Below are 12,798 nucleotides of genomic sequence, written 5' to 3'. Positions count from 1 at the left end.
CACCCCCAGCTCCTTACAGCAAACCTCAGCTGGCGCACAGCTCTTCAGCGTCCGCAGCGCTGTGTTTCACACGCTTTACACACTTTATCTCGCTGCATCCTTACACCAACCTACGCACCAGGAAGGGCCGGCGTCACTGTGTCCCTTTGACACAGGCAGGCGACGAAGCCAGGTTCACGGTCCCCTTCAAAAACCTGGTGAAGGCCGGCAGGTTCTGGAGGGATGGCGGAGTAGTGAGGCCCGGGCGTGGGTCGCAGCTAAAGGCCTCCGCAGGGCAGGGTCTGACCCCGTGGGACTGCCGAGAATGGGGGTGGGTGCCGGATGCACACGGGTACTGCCCTTATCCTCTTTCCCCAGGCCCGGTGCCCTCTCTGGAGTGAAGTCCCGGTGGGGAGCCTGGTGTGAACGTGGACTCGGGCCTCCCCAGTGGTGTGGCCGTGGCAGGTTGCTTCCCCTCCCTGGGGCTCTGTGTTTTCATCTGCTAACTAGGGGTTAAAACCCCTCCTCGTGGGGTGCTCTCAGGATTGAGGGGATAACATATGCCCAGGGACTGGCACATACGAGGTATTTAGGGCTAGAAATAAGTAACAGCACAGTGAACACGGTACCAGATGATGAATTGTTGCCTGGCCCAGCTTTCCTCCACCCGTGCGAAGTCCGGGGAAATGCTATTCCATGGATGTGCATGAAGCGCCTACGATGTGCCCGTGTGAACAAGACATGTCAGTCCTGGCGGCAGTGCTGTGTTCAGCTGGGCGCTCAGGGACCCCCACGCTGCGCTCCCATCAGGCCAGCTCTGCCCCCCAAGTCTGCCCTGGGGGAGGACAACTCAGAAGGGACAGTCTGTCCTGACCACCGTGGGTGCCTAGCGCCTTGCAGGGCCGACCGTGAGCTTGCCCTTGTGAGCAGAAGGTAAGACGGGTCTTCCCGTGGCCAGGCTCCAGGGTCCTTTCCTGTGTAGCCTGGGGCCAGGGAGGTAGAGTGTCCTTTCTCTTCTTCCTGTTGTGGAGTGACTGGACCTGGCTTGGACAGAGGGTTCTGACTCACTGTGACGCACGACACTTGGTCACAGCTGCCGATGCTCCCAGCTGGCAGCCTGGCAGCTCTGGGGGCAGAGAGGACAGGACAGAGAGGATGGCGGGGGGCCCGCTGTGCCCCCTTCAGCCTAAGATGGGGACAGGGGGATGAGGCTGGGCAGCGGCCCCACCCAGAGTGACTTGCTCACCAACTCAGAGGTACCCCTAGGGTGGGGTGACAGATGCTGGCTATCCTCACCTCCGGCATGGGCGACGGTCAGTTCCACACTCCCATTGTAGACTGGCGCTCAGAGAGGGGCAGGGGCTTGCCCAAGGTCACACAGCAAATTGAGAGCAGAGTGGAGACTAGAACTCAGCTCCCCTGCCTGTCAACCTGGCTGTGGCCCTGGCCTGAGGTTGGGCCATGCAGGGATGGGCCGCTTCCCCTTGCACACCCACATTCACCTTCCCAGTCATTGGAATTCTGCTGAAGCAGACGATTCCCAGATTCCCAGACAGCTCCAAGATGCGTGGCTGTCCTTCCCCGGGGCAGGCTGTCCTTCCCCAGCTCAGCCCGTAGCCCATCTGCCCCGTGATCTTCCACTACCCTCCCCCGCATGCACCATGCTCTGCCCATCCATGGGAGAGGAACGAGGGGACCTCTGGCAGATGAAGGGACCAGAGGAGAGGGTGCCCAGGCTGTGCCCTTCACACCCCGAACCCCATTCTCCTGTCATGATCTTGACCCAGCGGGAGCCCCCAGCCCTGTGGCCTGCCCCCACTGGCCTATTCAGTGACAGACGTTCACTAGCCCTGAGCACCCGGCCCAGAGCTGGGCGCTGGAGCGTGGAGAGTGGATGCTGCCGAGTCTGATCAGAGAACGCTTAATCAACAGAGCCGGCACAGTGATGAATCAGACTCAGTCCCTGCCCGGGCAGTCTTGGGAGGGGGGACAGTGCAGCGGGGATGGGGGGGGAGAGCCACGTGCGTAAATAACTCGGGTCATGGTGGACAGCGGAGCATCCCCGTGCCAGCCCAGGGCAGCTAGAGGAGAGTTGCTTCTGGCAGGGTCATGGGATGGCTTCAGATGATGGTGACCCTGCAATGGCATTTTGAAGGTTGAATGGGACGCGGCAGGCAGAGGTGGTGGAGGTCTAGAGGGTCCAGAGGCAGAGACGTAAGGGGCTCCCGGGGACTGGCATATGTGTATATGACGTCTGGGGGGCCAGCGGGAGAGGACGGGACTTCGGACTGGGATTGCCCACCTCTGGGCCTCTAGCAGCTCCTCCGCACCTGCTTTCTCAGGAAAGGCGAAACCGGGGGTGCACAAGGAGAATGGAACTGGGAGCCTGGCAGATCTGGGTTGGCTCAGTCCATAGTAGCTGCTCAATAAGCATTTGTTGACTGAATGCAAGAAAGTGAGACTTGTCCAAGGTTACACATCTGGAAAGTGGTCATAGCGAGGCCTCACAGATTCAATCTTTCATTCATCCAGTAAGTGCCCATTGAGCACCTACTGCGTGCCTGGCACTGTGCGTTGCTGAGATTACAGCATGAATGAGCCAGACAAGGTCCCTGGGGCAGGCAGGCATCAGCCCAGTAAGGAGCCAGGACAACAGAGAATCGCAGCCCTGAGAAGCACTCGGGGGAGGGGGGTGCGGCGTGGCGCCGGATAGGAGGGCTCTCTCAGGTCCCGGGTGCGGAGAGAGCGTCCGGGGAAGTGACCGCGATGGAGTCCACAGCTGACGGATGAGTAGGACTCGGCTTGGCAGAGAGAACAGCCCGGCCACAGTTTGGAGGTGGAAGGAAGGGATAATTCCCAGGAGGCAGAGAGGGCTACGATGGCTGGAGCCCAGAGGAGGAGAGGGAGGAGGTGGCAGGAGCCCGCTCCGCCAGGGCCTCCCCCTTGGATCTCTCCAGCCGGTATCTGAAGGGCAATGGAGGTCCCATCCTCTGTTTGCTCATCTGCAAACCAAGCTTCCTTCCAGTCTCTCTCAGCTGGGGTCGAGGCCCAGATGAGGCTCCCAGTCCCGTTCCCTGTGTCTCAGGGAGCCCAGCCTGTCTTGGGGCCTTGAGGGCCAGGGCTTAGGGCCTTCCTGGGAAGCCTGAGTTAGAAGGCCACAGGCTGACCTTAAATAATGTGCTCACACTTAGCTCTAGGCTCGAGATTCTGGGCTTTCAGCTGGAGAGGGGTGACAGGTCGGAGTCCCTCACGGGCAACCAGCTGGACTAGGTGGGGAAGGGAGAGACCAGAGGGCAAGCCCCCAGTCCGATGGAGGAGACACACCATTGTGCTATGCACTGGGGACACTGGGGCAGGACCAGCACCCCTGCTGGGGGAGCTTCCAGCCAGGTGAGTAAACAGGTGCCCTGAGCTCATCTCTAAAATGCCTGGCCTGGTCTATGATGGCTCTTCACCACAGAATCTCTTTCTCAGGCTTCAGAGGCTGGCACCCATGGGTATTGGGTCTCTGCAGGCAGGGAGGAGACCCACTTGCTAGGGCTAAGGCACAAACACAGGTCTCACCTGAGATGCTTTTCCTGAGCTGTGCATGTCATGCAGCATATGGCCACCAGGGGGCAGATGGAGACAGCACCATTTTTCACTGCTTTGCTTTGCTTTGCTTGTCTCCCTTGGCCAATTGACCCAGAAAGTACCACGCTGCCAACTCAGACCCAACCACACGGTCCAACGTTGGACATTGTGTTCCCTGCACAAGGGCGCCCAGCCGGGAGGGAGGGCACTGAAACCCTGACTGCTCCTGTCGCCAAGCCCTGAGCTAGGGAATAGGCTGTCAGCCTGGATATGGGGCACTTTTTTTCTAGCACAAAGGTGTCATCTCCTTGCTAAGCTGGGTGCTACAAGGCTGCATCCACCCAGATTTGCACAGAGTCTCCATCTAGGCTAGCACTGTCCTGAGCTCGGACATCACCTGCTCCTAACCCCCACTACACAGATGCGGAGATGGAGACCCAGGAAAGGGACCGAGGCCCGTTGGGAGCAGAGCTGGGACTGAAACCCCACAGCCGGTGGGGCTCCCTGCTCAACCTGGAGGGCTCAGGGGCTAGGTGCTACCTCTGGAGGCAGGCCCTGCCTGTGGGTCCCAGGGCCTGATGTTTGGGGTCTTTCTGGGAAGCCTGAGAAAGTCACCGGCTGAATTCCAAATGTGCCCACTCTCAGCTCCAGGCTTGACACTGGCTATTCCCAGCTGGGGTGGGAGTGTGGCAGGCTGGACCAGATGGGGCAGGGGGAGAGAGAAGGGCAAGCCCTCTGTGTGTTGGAGCAGACACCGCTGCTTCTCTGAGCACCAGGGTGACCAGCCTCTGCCCCCTGCCCTGGGGAAGCCTACAGCGTGGGGGGCAGGCAGGTGGTGGGGTGTCCCCAGCAGCAGACAGACATCCACCAGCTTCTTGAGCAAGGAACAGGCTTTCTTGTGGACATGATACCTCCATCCCCAGTAGGGGAGACCTAGTCGAGGCCACTGGTGGGGGCTCGGGAGGCAGTTTCAGGTGTGTGCATTAATAACAGCAACAAGAATAATCATGGCAGCTGAGATCGTCCCATGTGCCAGCGGCTGTGCCAAGACCTGCACTGGTCCTGTCCTGTTTAATTCTCCCAGTAAACCTAGGAGGTAGGTCCAACGCACAGAGGTCATGCCTTCATTCATCAAACACTGATCAAATCAGCAGCTGCAACGTGTTGTCTGCCCACACAATGGGATACGTCGAATGTAATCAGACAAGTCCCAAATGTCTTGGAGGTTAGAGTAGGGGTCAGCAAACTATGGCCCATGGGCTGACTCCAGCCCTTGGCCAGTTTTTGTAAATAAAGTTTTATTGAAACATATCCATGCTCATTTGTTTACCTATCATCTCTGGCTGCTTCACCTTCCGATGGCAGAAATGGTATGACCCTCAAAGATGAAAATATTTACAATCTGGCCCTTTGCAAAAAGTTTGCCAGCATCTGGCTTAAAGTCAGTCAGAGAGAACACAGACGTTAACAAGTCGGTGGAATAAATAAATGAATCGACCCATTGGGAAGAATGCTAGGAGGGACATAACCGAGGCTGGAACCGAAACTTAGGGTTTGGCTGGTCACCATTTCTCCTCACCTCCCACCCCTGCTCCTCTGACAACGTGCTGGCCCATCTGAAAGTCAAGCCTTGGATGGGAGCGGCCTCCTGGGCCGTGCCTATGCCAGGCAGGGGTGGGCAGCCTGCTGGACGCTGCCGCTCGGGCCCCTGTTCTCCTTCTCCTGTCGCCTCGCCTCACCTGTCCTCGAGGCCCGTCACGAGTGCTCCCCCATCTGCCATCGCCTCGTCCCTTGGGAGGCAGGCGGCGAGGAAAGTTCCTTTCACAAATAGGACAACACAGGCTCGTCATGTTTAATGACTTGGCCAAGGCTTGCTGAGCTGCAGGCAGGCAGAGATCTTAATGTCGTGGGAAAGCCCTGGACTGTATTTAGGACACTAGGCTTCTGGCCCAGGACTCATTCGGGCAAGCCTGTTCCCCTCTGGGCCTCAGTTTGTTCATCTGTAAAAGAGATGGTTGGAGGAATGGACCCGTAAGCTCTTTTCTGGATCCACCAGCACGCTGGGGCTTGCCCGCGCCTCTCCAGGCCTCAGCTCGGATCTGTAAAATGGGGAGAGAAAGGCTCGGCCCTCCCACACTCCTGGGGCTGGTCCCAGGCCAGGGAGATCACAGATGGGAAAACACTTTGAGTTCCGTGGAAGAAAGAAGCGCTATAAACCCAGGGGGTTATTAGGGTGCCAGGGATTCAGCCATGGGCGGATGGTGCCAAGACCCGAGGGCAATGTTTGGTCTGACCAGCAGAGAGCGCTATGGAGAAGCTAAGGCTGGATCATGAGCTGCAATGGTTGTGTCCCTCCTAAGACACAGACCCAGGCCCTGCTGTGTGCCAAGCCTGTGGCACTGGGTATGGGGACATGGCTGTAAATGAATGGGACCCAAAACACTCCCAGCCCAGGGTTGCATGGGGGTGGGGACATGGAGCAAATGGGCCCACCAGTGGTGCCCCACCTTTTGGCGTCTCTAGGACACACTGGAAGAAGAGTTGTTTTGGGCCCCACATTAAATACACAAACACTAGTGAAAATAAAAAAATCTCATAATGTTTTAAGTCAATTTATGGTTCTGTGTTAGGCTGCATTCACAGCCATCCTGGGCCGCATGGGCCTGAGGGCCGCGGGTCTGACGCTGCTGGTCAAACACGGATGAGAGCTACGGTGGGGGCCTCGCAGGGGTGGGGACCCCTGGAAATCAGGGGGGAATGTCCCACCGGAAGCTCAGGTCAGAGGTCAGGGCTGGAGAGCCAGAGGGGTATCGGACGAGGGAAGCACGCGGGCTGCCTGGGTTCGCATTCTGACTCTGCCACCTCTAGGCGAGCGACTTCGCCTCCCTGGGCCTCCCATCCCTCACCTGTAAAGTGGGGATAACAACAACCCCCACCCCCAGCTGTCGTGAGGACGCCATTGGCAACTCTTGGGTAACAGGCCTAGAACAGGGCTTGACCCGGGTAAGTCCCTGAAGTGCTGCTATTGCCCCTGAAGCCATGGTCGCTGGGGCCATGAAGGGTTTGTGCCCACTTTGGGGGACAGAGAGGAGGTCAAGGCTGAGGACGGGGCCGCCTAGGGAAGGAAAAGGAGGAGGAGAACAGAGAGGCGCAGCGGAGAGATTTGGGGGAGGGAAGCACAGCACTGGGGGTAGGGCGCAGTGAGGGGGGGCAGTTTGGAGAAGGAAAGAGGAGTCAGGCACCGTCCTCCTCAGCCCTGCGTCCTCGGGCCGTCCCTGGGCCTCTCTGAGTGGCAGTCTCCTCCTGTCTGAAACGGGGAGGTGGCTCCTGCATCACAGGGCTTCAGCGATCCTGCAAGATGACCTGGCTCTGAGAGGCATATAAGTGCCACCCCCCCCCAGCACTGCAGCCCCCAGTGCCGTGAGGGGCTGGGGCTGGCTCTGTCCCCGCATCACCCAGGCCTTTTGTTTAGAAAACCAGCCCAAGAGGAAAAAAACCCCCCAAACAAACACGCCTCAGCTGATCTCCGCGGCCCTGCCCAGCCCTGCCCGGCCCGCCTGGGAAAGAGTTTCTCCCAGCTGAGCTGGGGGGGCGCGACCAGGGTGGGGTGGGGCTGACAGAGGCCCCCAGGACTCTCCCGAGAGGGATGCTCCTTGTCCCGGCAGGTGGGCATCAGAGTCCACTGGGGACATGGTCCGACATGCAGGTTCCATGGGCGAAAGGTGAAGCGACAGAGAAGTACCAACAGGTGGCTGCAGAACAGTCACGGGATGTAAAGCACAGCACAGGGGATACAGTCAGTAACATTCTGATAACCACGTGTGGGGCCGGGTGGGGATGAGACTTATCAGGACGGTCCCTTAGCAAGTTACGCAATGTCCAATCACAGGGTTGTAGAGCTGGAACTAATAGAATATTGTATGTCAACCATAACTGAAAAATAAAGAATTACTTAATGTAAAAAAGAATTAAAAAACCCAAGCAGGTTCCAGAGCCCTGCGATAGCCCTCCCCTGCTGGGTGGCGGTGGTACACACGCGCGCGCGCGCACATACCCACGGGGTCTGATTCCCCAGCCTGGTGAAGATCCCATACCCGGGTGCGATGGAGGAGGCCCGGCAGTCAGGCTTTGAGACCTGCTGGGAGGGGCAGAAGCCCCTTTGGGGAGGGGGCTGGACAAGGTAGGAGGAAGAGGTTGCGGGGCAGGGCCTGTCCGAGAACAGGGACGCTTCCAGCAGGCTCGGAGGCTGGGGCAGCGGCAGCTGTGGAAATAAGGAAGTCAGACGTGCGGGGGAGCCGGGGGAGAGACCCAGACGAAGGGCCAGCAAACCCAGTTAAAATAAACATTGTTAGGATTCGCACCTCACGACCAGCCTGGGATATGGGAGGACCATTGTGCAGATGAGGAACCAGAGGCTCAGAGGCAAGTGCCTGGATTCCCGGCCCACCTGCCTGGGAGGGCGTGAGCGGGGCGGGGGCGGGGGGCAGGGCCGAGGAGTGAGTGGGGCCGAGGGGTGAGCAGCCCCTTCCACGTCAGGAGGTGGAGACAGGAGGCGGGAGGCGAGGATAGGTCACGGGGGCTTTGGCGAGGGCTGGTCACCTTGGGGACGCTGCGGTTCAGTCACTGTGACCCTTCCAGGCCGGGCAGGGGCAGGGGGAAGGTCATGGCTGAGCAGGGGCAGGCCTAGCCTGCTCATCCTGGAGGGCTGGGGGAAGACGGGCATCAGGGGTATTGCCAGGTCTTGGACACTGAACCCAAGGCAGGAGAGCAAGAGGTACAGCTCTGGGGACAGTGTCACTTCTCAACAGAGGAGACATACTGTCATCTCACTGGAACAGCAGCCCAGGCCCCGCTGTCCCCCTGGTTCACATCGGGAACCCCCTGCACTACCCTGAGGAAGGCCTCCCCTGGGGCTTTGCATTTTGGGGACACAGCCGGGCAGATCCTGACCATGGTAGAGCCAGGCAGGGGGCTCTGGGGTGTGTCCTGGGAAGTGTCGCCGTGGAGACTGAGCCGCCTCTCTTCCCCCTACCACTGAGGAGACCCAGTTCACGGCCGGGCCCTGGGCTCCAGGCTTCGGGTAGACGGCCTGGTCCGCATTTGGAGAGGAATAGGCGCGGTCCAGGCCGAGGGTGCTGGCGTGGGAGAGGGAGACAGGAGGGGAGGCAGGAGCCAACCGCTGCAGGACCGCAGGCTGCCAGCCTCAGACACCCCCTTGCTAGAGGCTTATCAATTGATTCTTGGTCCCCAGCTGGCCGGCTCCCTGCCAGGCCAGCCCGCAGCACTCTCTCTCCCAGTACCTCTCCTTTCCCCATTACCACTTCCTCTCCCCACGTCTCCCCAGCCCTCTGCCACCTCCAGCTGCAGGCCTGGGCTGCCTGGACCACCTGGGCCCAGGTGCCTCTGATCTAATTTGGACCTTCGAACACTTCCTCTTACTTGTTCATGCCCGCCCAGGCTGAGCACCTCCTGGGAGGGAGAAGGGGAAGACAGGGGGCTCCGAGGTGGGGTGGGGTGAGCAGGAGACAGGAAGAGGCTCCGGGATCCTTGACGGGAAAGGGGGACTCCACCATGGCCGGGTTCACCTGGCTTCCTCGGGCGGCCGTGAGGATCTGGGGCGCTGCACCTCTGTGTACTTAGGGCTCAAGGAATGTTTGCTGTGATTATGGGAGAGTGGCCTCACCTGACCCTGCCTTACCTCGTCGCTTCTTACAGGGAGGCCTAGCCTCAGAGAGGGCGTGGGCCTTGTCCAGAGTCACACAGCCCTCAGAGACGGCAGGGCTGGCGCCTCCCCAGGGTGGGTCCCCATGGGGCAGGCTCCATTGTGCTCTCCCCGGCAGGAAACCGCTGTGCTCAGCAGCCTGGGCAGCGGGAGAGGCGGAACGAGTTTGGCTACGTGACCGGCAGGCCCTGGAGGCTGAGCCAGGCCCAGCTCCAGGAAAACAACCTGCTGGGGCTGCCTGGGCAGGGCAGGTGGGGTGGGCACCAGGGTGGAGACCTCCTCCTGGCTGGAGAGGGAGTGCTGGGAGGCGGCCCCAGGGCCCTAGGCCCCAAGCCTGCCTGTGAGGGGGCCGTTGGCGGGCTCATTGCTCCCTGACTCGCAACACAGGTTGCCCTGGGAAGGAGTGGGCCCGGGGGTGGGTGGCGGAACGCGAGGGCGCCCTGGGCACCTGGGGGTGATTTGCACAGGCGGCCCGCCTGCTCACCAGCTCTGGTTCACAGGGATTTGTGTGGGTAATCAGATGTGGGGGGAACATAGTCCTGGGCTGGGCGCCCAGCCAGGGGACTTGGAGCGAGGTGGAGTCTCTCTGTGCCTCAGTTCTCCTTGGGGACTCATCAGGGGCACTTCGTCCCTCACCTCCAGAAGCAGGGCTCACTCGGGGCCAGGAAGCCAGTGTGGGGAGAAGGTCCCACAGGCCCAGGTGGCTCTTGGCCTGGCCAGTCATGGCAGGGAGGGCAGTGGGCGCCGGAGCCAGCAATCAGGACTTCACAGGAGGCCAAGTGGGGCCGTTGGAGGACTCAGCACAGGGGTGGACAGCGGTCAGGTGAGGCTGCCGAGGAAAGGCTGGACTGGGTCCTGGGAGCCGGGGCACACAGCGGGGGCCGCAGCAGGGGCCTGGAGCGGGGGCAGGCTCTCCTGGGGGCCCCAGTGGATGAACTTGGAAGGGCCTATGTGGGGTCTGTCCCGGGCTCCCCCTCCTCTGTGTCACACAGGTGTGTTAAATCCCCCGTGTCTTGTTCTTTGAACATAAAATAAAAGCAAGGTTGGAACTGGGTCCGAACAGAGAGCCTCTCTGTCTCTTTGTCCGGACACCCCAACGCCAAATTCCCCGGGAGAGGATGCCCAGAGCGCGGCAGTAAGGCACAAAGAAGCAGGACGCACGCACAGGATGGGCAGGCAGAGCCCTGGGCTGGACAGCAGAAGAGCTGGTGCCCCCCAGGGCAGGTCCAAGGGTGGCCCCATGCCCTGGGGTTGGCTGGCATTGGCCAGAACCTCAGCCCGGGGGGGGGGGCCCGCGTGCCAATCAGCATCACTAGAGAACCAGCTGGGCAGCTGTGACCGTTGCTTAGGGAAGTGTAACTCAGGGAGGTTCCTGGAAGAGATCACCCTGCGTGAGTGGCGAGAAGTCCCCGCACGCATGGGGCCAGCCATAGCCCTGAGCCTGGGAGGGCCTCTTCCCCTCCTGCAAACCGCCGCCGCCACCCAGGCCTCCGTAGGGGTCTCGCCGCTCCTCTTCGCCCTCTGAGGGAGCAGGGCAGGGCCCCACCTGACGGATACTTCCCAGCGCCTCCCTTGGGTTCTCTAGGCTCAGTTGTCTCATCTACAAAATGGGCTGTAACAGGGATTCCTCAGAGGCCAATGGGACGTGTCCCCCCGGGCTGTGTGTGACATGGCGTTGTCTCACACGGGCCGTGATCTTTCCCTCTTTAGCTACAGCCTGTTTCCTCCCCACCTGCCCCTGGGCCAGCCGATGGCAGAGACCCGCACTGAGACACAACCCCAGCCCACTGATGTGCCAAAGTGAGGCCACCAACCCCTTTTCCAGGGGTGTTGCTGTGGGCCCAAGAGAGGAACTGTTGGGCAGAGGGGGAAATCAGACATCTGGTTCTCAGCAAGGGTCCCAAGTCCTCCTTCCCCGGCTCTCCTGCCAGCGTCCAGGCCCAGCAGGGGCAGAGCACTGAGTGCCAGCAAGAGCCAGGCGGGAGCCAGCCAGCTTCTGGCACACCTGGCCAGGGGAGCAGGCGGTGAAGCCAAGAGCCAGCTCATCGCTCAGGTGTAAACAGCAGCCCAGTGGGAAGTTGGCAGCCTCCTCCTCTGCCCTTTCCCCTGCCCCCTCCCCAGGAGCCCCACCCTGGCAGAGAGGGTGTCCCAACTTGTTGGAGGAGTTTCCATCCCACACCTGTGCCCACTGGGTGGGTATGTGGGGGTGGCCCCAGGGAGCCCACAGAGAATCTTTGTCCTCCAGTCCCCCACCCCGCCCCCGCTGCCCGACTTCTCTCGGCCAGTGCTGGGAAGGTGCCAGGCTTCTTGGAATGCGAGGCCCCCATCTCAGCCACCCACCCCAGAAGCCTTTGCCACGTACCCCCAGGGCCCACGCCAGCCCAGCAGAGCCAGGGCAGCCTGGGAGCTGGTCGTGTGCTGAAGGGGGCCCTCTTGGCTTTTGTTCCCACCAGCTGAGACGAAGAGGTGCAGCTCCAAGGTTTCCAGGGTGAAGAAACAAAATCCCACCATGCACTTAACCTGATGCCCCACACTTCTCGCAGACATTATCTGCGAGATGGGTATTGCAACCCCGCTTTAAAGATGGGGCGTGAAGGCTAGAGTGGCAGCTGCATGAGTGACCGGAGTCTGCGCCGTGTTGGCCCCATCTCCTCAACGCCTGTGCACAGCAAGAGTGCAAGCTGCACTTGTGGGTTGCACGAATGAGGTTCAGAGAGGGCAAGTGACCTGGCCGAGGTCACACAGCCAGAAAGTCACTCAACTGGGAAATGACTGAGGCCAGTTTGAATCCTAAACCCCGCTGCTTCTGAGACCCACCACCAAGGTGGGGGCATCACGTACGCACACGTGAGTGCGACCCTGCCATGCTCCTAGACACCTGCGACTAAGATCCCCCGCCTGCTGTGCCCTCAAGCCCGCGGAGCCTCCTCCGGCAGGTACACAAGCTTCTTTCTGTGCTGATCTCACACCCTCCTCTGTCACCGCCCCCTCCTCCACGCCTGAAGAAGGCAGGATGGTGCATGCCCTCTTCCACCCCCACAGCCCTGGCACCCTCTCTGCCTCCCTAGGATCTGGAAAAGGCCAGGGAACCACAGGAGGTCAGCGCGGGGAGGGCGCCCCCACAGTGCCCAGAGGGTCAGACCTGGGCCAGGGAATGGGCCGCGCCCAGGCCCCAGCGATGGAGCTGGTACCTGGGCAGAGGCAGGGGCCTGGCTGCCTGCAGGGCAGCTCCAACATGTGGGGCCCCTCCCTTGCTGTGCCACGTAGTTCAGCCCCAGGAGCAGCTAAAAGTACAGACCAGAAGGGCCACAACCTTCTCGAGTGCTGCGCAACCACAGATGTGCCGAGGGACCAGCTGGGGTCTCAGATCTCTTGGCAGGGAGGCAGGAGATTCACCCCCTAAGCAGGCTGGACCCCTTGCGCCCCCACTAATAGAGGGCCACAAGGCAGCGGCAGTCAAGGAGGCGGGGACCCCTGGGAAGTATAGGTCAGCAGCCCTGGGAGACGAGCACTGATTTATCTTA

The sequence above is a fragment of the Pteronotus mesoamericanus genome, unplaced genomic scaffold (assembly GCF_021234165.1).
Source record: "Pteronotus mesoamericanus isolate MK-2021 breed Mesoamerican mustached bat unplaced genomic scaffold, CSHL_Meso_final contig_557, whole genome shotgun sequence".
Taxonomy (NCBI): Eukaryota; Metazoa; Chordata; class Mammalia; order Chiroptera; family Mormoopidae; genus Pteronotus; species Pteronotus mesoamericanus.
This window is presented reverse-complemented; position numbering follows the sequence as displayed.